At 34.4% G+C, this 7,249-nt stretch overlaps 1 long non-coding RNA gene across 1 annotated transcript; it reads left to right on the top strand.

Annotated features, from left to right (window-relative positions):
• The first annotated feature begins 1,288 nt into the window (after positions 1-1,288).
• Positions 1,289-1,995, top strand: LOC110935178. The gene is made up of 2 exons (XR_002588928.1): positions 1,289-1,364; positions 1,846-1,995. It is a non-coding gene; the product is annotated as an uncharacterized LOC110935178 (long non-coding RNA).
• Positions 1,996-7,249: the final 5,254 nt, after the last annotated feature.

Here is a 7,249-nt window from a genome sequence, read left to right as displayed (position 1 = left end):
TTTTTCTCGATCGATTGTGATGATCCTTTCTGAAATTAGGTGATTGATAATCACCGGAAATCATTTCCTCAATCCTCATTCCTTCCTAAACAACCCGACCTCGATCACTATATATAAACCAAGCATCACCCCTCTCCGAACCCGCACACACCTCACACCTTCAGTTCACCTCTTCACTCACAAACACCCTCAAACCCTTACACCGGAGAGACCAAGCACTGCCGGAAACTCAAGACTTCACCGGAGCTACGGGTCATTGCCGGAATCATAAAACCTCGTCGGAGCTTCATGACGGGAATCGACACATCACGTTTCCGGTATACCGTATTCACCCTCTGCTTCTCTTATTCTTTCGTTTGTTTGTTTAATCCGCTGAAGCATATTATACATATATATATATTTATAAGTCACTGTTTGTCTAATCGAAGAAGATGAAGCCGCATGATCGGTTTAAACAAATTAAAAGCATGATTTTAATCACCAAACTGGGCTTAGCCCAGTGGTGGTCCGACCGCTTTGTCCGATCACAGACCCGGGTTCGACTCCGGGCTGTGTCATGTGTTGTGGTTTGGGGTTGTTTGGCTCAGTTAAGGGGGCCGGCCTGTTAGGCCAAACTTTTTTTCTTTTTTTTTATATATAACAGAAATGTTATTATTAATATATATAGTAATTAATCAGATTTATTATTTAATTAATCTATAATATTCAGAATTTATATTTTAATCAGAAATTTTATTAGTTATTTAATCATAAATCATATTTCTTATTTAAATCAGAAATTGTATTTTTTTTTTATAAATCAGAATTTTATTTCTGTTTTATTTTCAGAATTTTTATTTTATTAAATCAGAATTAACATTTTATAAATATATCAGATTTATTAGTTAATTTATTTAAATCAGAATTTTTATATATAATAAACAGAATTATTGTATTTTCTGATTTATTAATTAAATCGGAAATTTATTTTTAAATCAGAATTATTTCAGAATTACAAAATCAGAATTATTATAATAAATAGATTTACTATTTTATTCAGATTAGCAATATTATTCAGATTTATTATTTCAATTATTAATCACTATCTTATTTACTTATATATATATATATATATATTATAATTTATACCATTTTGATAAAATCAGTAATATTATTTATTTGTCATATATTTTTTAAATATAACAATATGAAACATATGATTATTTTAAGAATGTTGATAGTATTTCATGCCTTGTTATTTAAATAAACCCTAAATTCCCAATATTTAACAAAATACTCAAAATTAATAGGGTAATTCTCTTGTGCAACGACACTTGGAACAATCCTCATATTCTCTTTCCAAGAAATACGCAACGCACTCCAAGGTGAGTATACATGACCCATTTTCGTTTTACACTTTTGGGTGCAATATGTATTACATATCAAACATCACAACACATTAAACATTTTATGCACACTCATTCCATATTCTATGTGACACACTCTATTCATGTTAGACATGTTATGCTACTGTAAACACCTAATGACTATGTGTTCATTAACTTCGTACAAGCCTCCCCTAACAATGGTAGCGCTATAGGTTGAGAAACGCCCCTCCTGTTCTATGAGCAGGTATTGTTAGGTTAAACTATGTCAACCTACTCAAACTCGTTTGGGTACACTTTAATTGCGTTAAACTTTGGTTTGGACACATAGAGTAACATCGTTTCGAGTATATACTGTTAACATGATATTGTATTTCACATTTGGAATTGAGTAAACATTTTAAACATGTATATGCTATGTATGAAAACTTGTATACTCGCCAACATGCTTTTGTTGACATTATTTTAATACATATTGCAGGTTGAAAGTACAAGATTCAAGAATCAAGCTAGGATGAACTCTAGAAACCCACATAACATTTGAATTATTGTTGAACAATATGTTGTCTTGTTTGGAACTATGTATTTCACTTTAGAGTTTATGAAATGAATTAAATAAATTATTGTCACATTTAGTGTTATGTTGTTTTGAGCAATTTGTACGTCTCATCCCGATGTTTCCGCCATCGGTTGGGGTGTGACATCTTTGATCATGTGCGTCAAGGAGTCCACATGATAGACATGTATGTTGAACGCCGGAGGTCAACAACCTTGAAAAATACAAGTGAAGTTCCTGTAGGGCCATGTAAAGCAATTGTTCCAGCATTATTTACAATAAATAATCAGAATCATAGTATGAATGAAGATGACGAAGAAATTGAAGATCATAATGAAGAGAGTGAAGAAAGTGATCCTGATTATGACTATGTTGAGGAAGATAATTTGGTTTATGAAATAGAGGTGGATATGTAGAGGTTCAGGGCTAATGTTGAATTTACTAGGGAAGAATTGGATGGTTCAAGTGATGGGGATCATGATGATGAGAGAAGTGAAGAAGGTCATCTGCCTGTAGACCTGGAGGACTTTGAAAGTGGGTCTGATGACAATTCAAGCCTCAGAGATAAGGTTGCCTGGAAGATAAGGAGGAGAAACAATGGTGCTTTAAAAGGTCCAAATGATCTGCCATTCTTTGTTGGTCAGCTTATTGATGACAAGAAAAAGTTGAATCAGATGGTGAAAGATTATGCTCTTAAGGCAAGGAGGGATGTGTTTATTCTAAAAAACGAATTGTTAAGGTATAGAGTAGTATGTTTTGGAAGTAATCTACCACTACTTGGTCCTGTAAAAAAAGGGAGATGGGGGGCAAAATAGTAAATGCACCGAAGTAGGGCAAAAATACAAGCACCTTAAAAGGCATACCAAGCCCACCTGTCCTTGGGCAGTTCACATCTCAAGGAATACCGACAAGGATAAGTGGTGTGTGAAGACCATTCATAATCAACATAATTGTTTAACAACAAGGGTTGTTTCTTTGTACACAATGAGTTCGATTGCCAAAGAGATCCAACCTATGATTGAAAGCAATCCAGACACGCTAATTCATGCAATTCAAAGTCAACTTCTTTGGAAGCATCAATTAGAAATATCACTACATAAGGTCTTCAGAGCCAAGAGGATAGCAACTACAAGGATTTATGGTGATTACCAAGAACAGTATGGTCTGCTAATGTAACACCCCGAAAACGGGTTTGGTAATCAAACCCCGTTAATACTAAAAGACGGGTAAAATACCGTTAGTAGTGAAAGTAACCCGGTAAATATTAGGATTTAAATAAATAATCCTAATATTAAATAAAAACGAATAAGAGATTCCACGAAAATAGAAAGGATAAAAAGGCCTGAGTTCACGGGACCTAAAATATAACGAGTCATAATTTCCCCGAACCCACTAAGATAACTAGGAATACCAAACCTAGTTAATAAGTGGGAATAATGTTAAAAATAATTAGGTTGTGACCTAATTAATAACTAACCAAACATGAGGGACCAAAATTGGGTAACTTGAAAATGGTTTTATAAACAAAATAAAAAAAATAACACAACACACACTTAAGTGTGTGCGTGCATGAGATGGCCAGGAGAAGCTCCATGGGAGCTCAAACCCTAAATTCAACAAGATGATCAAATTGAAGGCCAAAACTAGCTCAAATCAAATGCATGAACACATACAAATGATCACCAAGTCAAGGAGATTGTAAGGTATGTCGAATTTTGCAATTTGGTGATGTTTTAAAATTATGATGAACAATCATAATCGAAATTCTGGAATGAATGATGAATCTATGAACATAGTTGTGATGAATTTCATGTTTAGAAACAAACCCTAGTTGAAAACTTGATGAATTAGTGTTAAAAACTAGGGATTTGATGATTACCCATATGTGTGCTAAGTGGGTCTTATGACAAGAAGATGAACACTTGAATTAAAGTGTTAAATTGATGAATATTGATGTTATGATACTAGTACTAGGTGTAGTTCATGAACACTATACATGGAGGTTTGAATTTAGATGTTAACCTTGGTAAAAATAACTAGTTATGAACTAGTTTGTAAATGTGTAAAAGTATGCCCATTAGGTGTTTGATAAAATGCCTAAATGAACGCTAAAATGTGGGAATTTCGGGTGAAACACATATTTGAATAATATGACAAATTATGCGAAGTATGAACCGATAAGGATTCGAAGCATAAAGTCAATCTAGACTTAATTGTGTAAATGATCAAAAGTAGTTAACTTTTGATAAGTTAAGTTAACTAATGAAGAAGTCGAATAGTAGTTTCGACTTAGAAAATAAGTGAGGTGGAATAGTCGTGATTTTAAATGACTCATTTAACCGCCTTGTAAATGATTGACAATAGTTAGACGCCTAACGAGCTAGGTGGAGGCTTGGGAAAGAAGCGGTCAAACGAATCAAGCACGAGAAGAAAAGCGTATTCGGGATGCAAGGTAAGTACAGCTTACACTCTTAGTACTAAATACCTATTGGTTTTATAAGTTACTAATAATATAAAGTCTTGTTTGAGTTATGATGTTCCGACACTACATGCACGGTTTGGAACAAGAGACAATGGAAATGAACCATGTTTAATGGTTAAAATGAGCTAATACGATTATTTAATCATGAAATGACTAAAAGATAACGAGTTTTGAATGACTACCTTATAAGGTAAACCAATGCAAATGGTAAGGGTAAAACGGTAATTCGGTCTCTCGTTGACGATAACCGTTAGTCTTGAAAGACACTTTATGGCATAAGACATAAAAGGGGTCAAAATAATCAAGAAATGGGCTATAAGTAAAATGACCGTGCGGTATAAACCGGAGCGAGTCATGTAGATGAGACGGTACTAATTAACATCTCGCAAAGATAAACGGTCATTTAGACCAAATTGGTCGAACGGTGAATATATCACCACTTGAAAATATCGACTAATGAATATTGTCGAGTTGTGTGTTCACAGGAGTAAATACGGAAGGATAACTTGTATCGCTATTAAGAAGCGAGAATTAAAGCAAGGTATTAAAACGGGTCAATATATATTGATCCGAGTCAGGTATGTATAATGATTTAACTCATCATGGAGAACTTGAGGTTCTATAAGAGTTAGACACGGATAAAATATAGGAATTCGGTTATCTTTGAGCTAAACCGAATAAATTGAGTTATGATTATAGTGTTTTAGAAATATAATGGTTGCTAAACAAGATTATAGTTTTAAAAGTGGGATTTTGGTCGAACATGGCTTTAAAAGTCCTTCGTCGTAATAGGAGGGGTAAAAGTGACCAAAATGCCCTTATAAGTGAAATTGAGCAAACGACCCTTAAAGGTTGTTTAGAAATGAGTTTTGTGATCAAATAGATACTTGGAATAAGTATAAAAAGTGAAATATGCGAATATTTGGGTCAAATGACTCTATATGAGCCTTTGTCGTAAAATGATAATCCGAGGGGTAAAACTCGGAATAAATATATCTCCACATTAAATCCTCCACACATATAGTTGTGGTGGAAGATAAATTGATAAATAATGTGGAAGTACAATACTAGAAGTGAATGGGTATGAATTATACGGTAAAAGTGCTTAAATACCCTTAACGGGTCAAAATAAGCTTCTAAGTCAAAACGGGTTAAAGAAGGTATATAAACCCGTGATTTTGAGCCTAATATGATAGGAGATATTGAAATTATGAAGTTCATGAGTTTAAAGATCAAATAAACATGTTTGTTTGATAAAATCACAAACGGGTCAAAATTTTGGTAAAAAGGGTAATAAGCCGAAGACTTAAAAGTCTTAAATTTTATTAATCCGGATGTTGGATTTTAACTCCATATGATGGAGAATTTAATTATGAACGCGTAAGAAAAAGAATCGCGTAAAACGGACTTGTATAGTGAAAGTTATGCAAGTTCTAAGTTAATATTTGGTGAATATTCGTAGCTGGGCAAAGTGCAACAACAATAAAGGAACTTGCTGTCAAAAAAGGGGCTAGGTGGGGCGTCTAGCCCCTAGGTGGGGCATCTAGCCCCCTGAATCCCAAAATTGTTTAATTTTGTTTGTTTGACCCACATAACTTGTTTAGACTTGTTATTTAACTATCAAAACTAACTTTTAAGTTGGTTTTGATCATAGGTGAATGTCAAGAGTGCCCGGATGAAGATCAAGCTCGATGAGGAACCGAACACGATAAAATACAAGCTTCCGTGCGGCGTTTCGTTGTATCTTTTAAACGACGAATTCAATTACATTAAGTTGTATATTCTTTTAAATTGTAAAAGTTTTAACTAACCTTATTTATCAAAATTACATGTTTGTTTTCGTAAACTATACGAAAATCGTAAAATAATAACAAGGGTGTTATAGCTAAGGTCACACTGTGATGAACTTCTAAAAGCCAACCCAGGTAGTACAATTAAAATTGATGTGGAGCCATGTGGGAACTCAGGTAGTCCTACAAGGCAGTTTCGAAGGATTTATGTTTGTTATGCCTCTATGATGAGAGGATTTAAGATGATTGGAAGACCATTGCTGGGTGTGGATGGTTGTTTCATGAAAGGTCCATATCCTGGACAGATCTTGAGTGCTGTTGGTATAGATGGGAACAATAGCATATATCCAGTTTGTTATGCCCTTGTTGAGGCAGAAACAACACAAAGCTGGAAATGGTTTTGCAACTGTTGAGAGATGATCTAGGGTGTACGGCTGACTCTTGTTTCACCTTCATCAGTGACAGGCAAAAGGTAATAACTTCTTAAGTGTTAATTAATAACTTGCAAATAAATTTGGTTGCAAAATATTAGGATTAATTGCAATTTGTATCACATGGTCTGATTCCAACTATGCTAGCTGTTTTTCCTAATGGTGAGCACAGATTTTGTTTGAGGCACATCCATCAGAACATGAAATCCAAGTGGCGTGGAGATTTTTACAAGAATTTGCTTTGGTCAACCGGAAGGAAGACATCTATCCCATATTTTAACAAAGCTATGGAAGAAATTAAGACAACAGAACGAGCTATGTATGACTGGCTGAATGAGATCCCATACACCGCTTGGTCAAGAGCATATTTTTCTGGAAGAGCTAAATGTGATATGTTGCTGAACAACATATGTGAGGTTTTTAACAGACAAATCATAGGAGCAAGGGACAAGCCGATTATCACATGCCTAGAATTCACTAGGGAGTACATGACCAAGAGGATAGTGAATGTCAAGAAATTGCAAGCAAAGTGTATGGGGCCACTGATACCTCATGCCAATGAGGTCTTCGATGAGATCAAGAAACAGGCTGCTGAAATGTCTGTTTTAATGATTGATTCAGATAAG

Source organism: Helianthus annuus, chromosome 4 (genome assembly GCF_002127325.2).
Source record: "Helianthus annuus cultivar XRQ/B chromosome 4, HanXRQr2.0-SUNRISE, whole genome shotgun sequence".
In the NCBI taxonomy this organism is placed as follows: Eukaryota; Viridiplantae; Streptophyta; class Magnoliopsida; order Asterales; family Asteraceae; genus Helianthus; species Helianthus annuus.
Note: the sequence above shows the minus strand (reverse complement) of the source record. Positions and strands in the feature narration are given on the sequence as shown.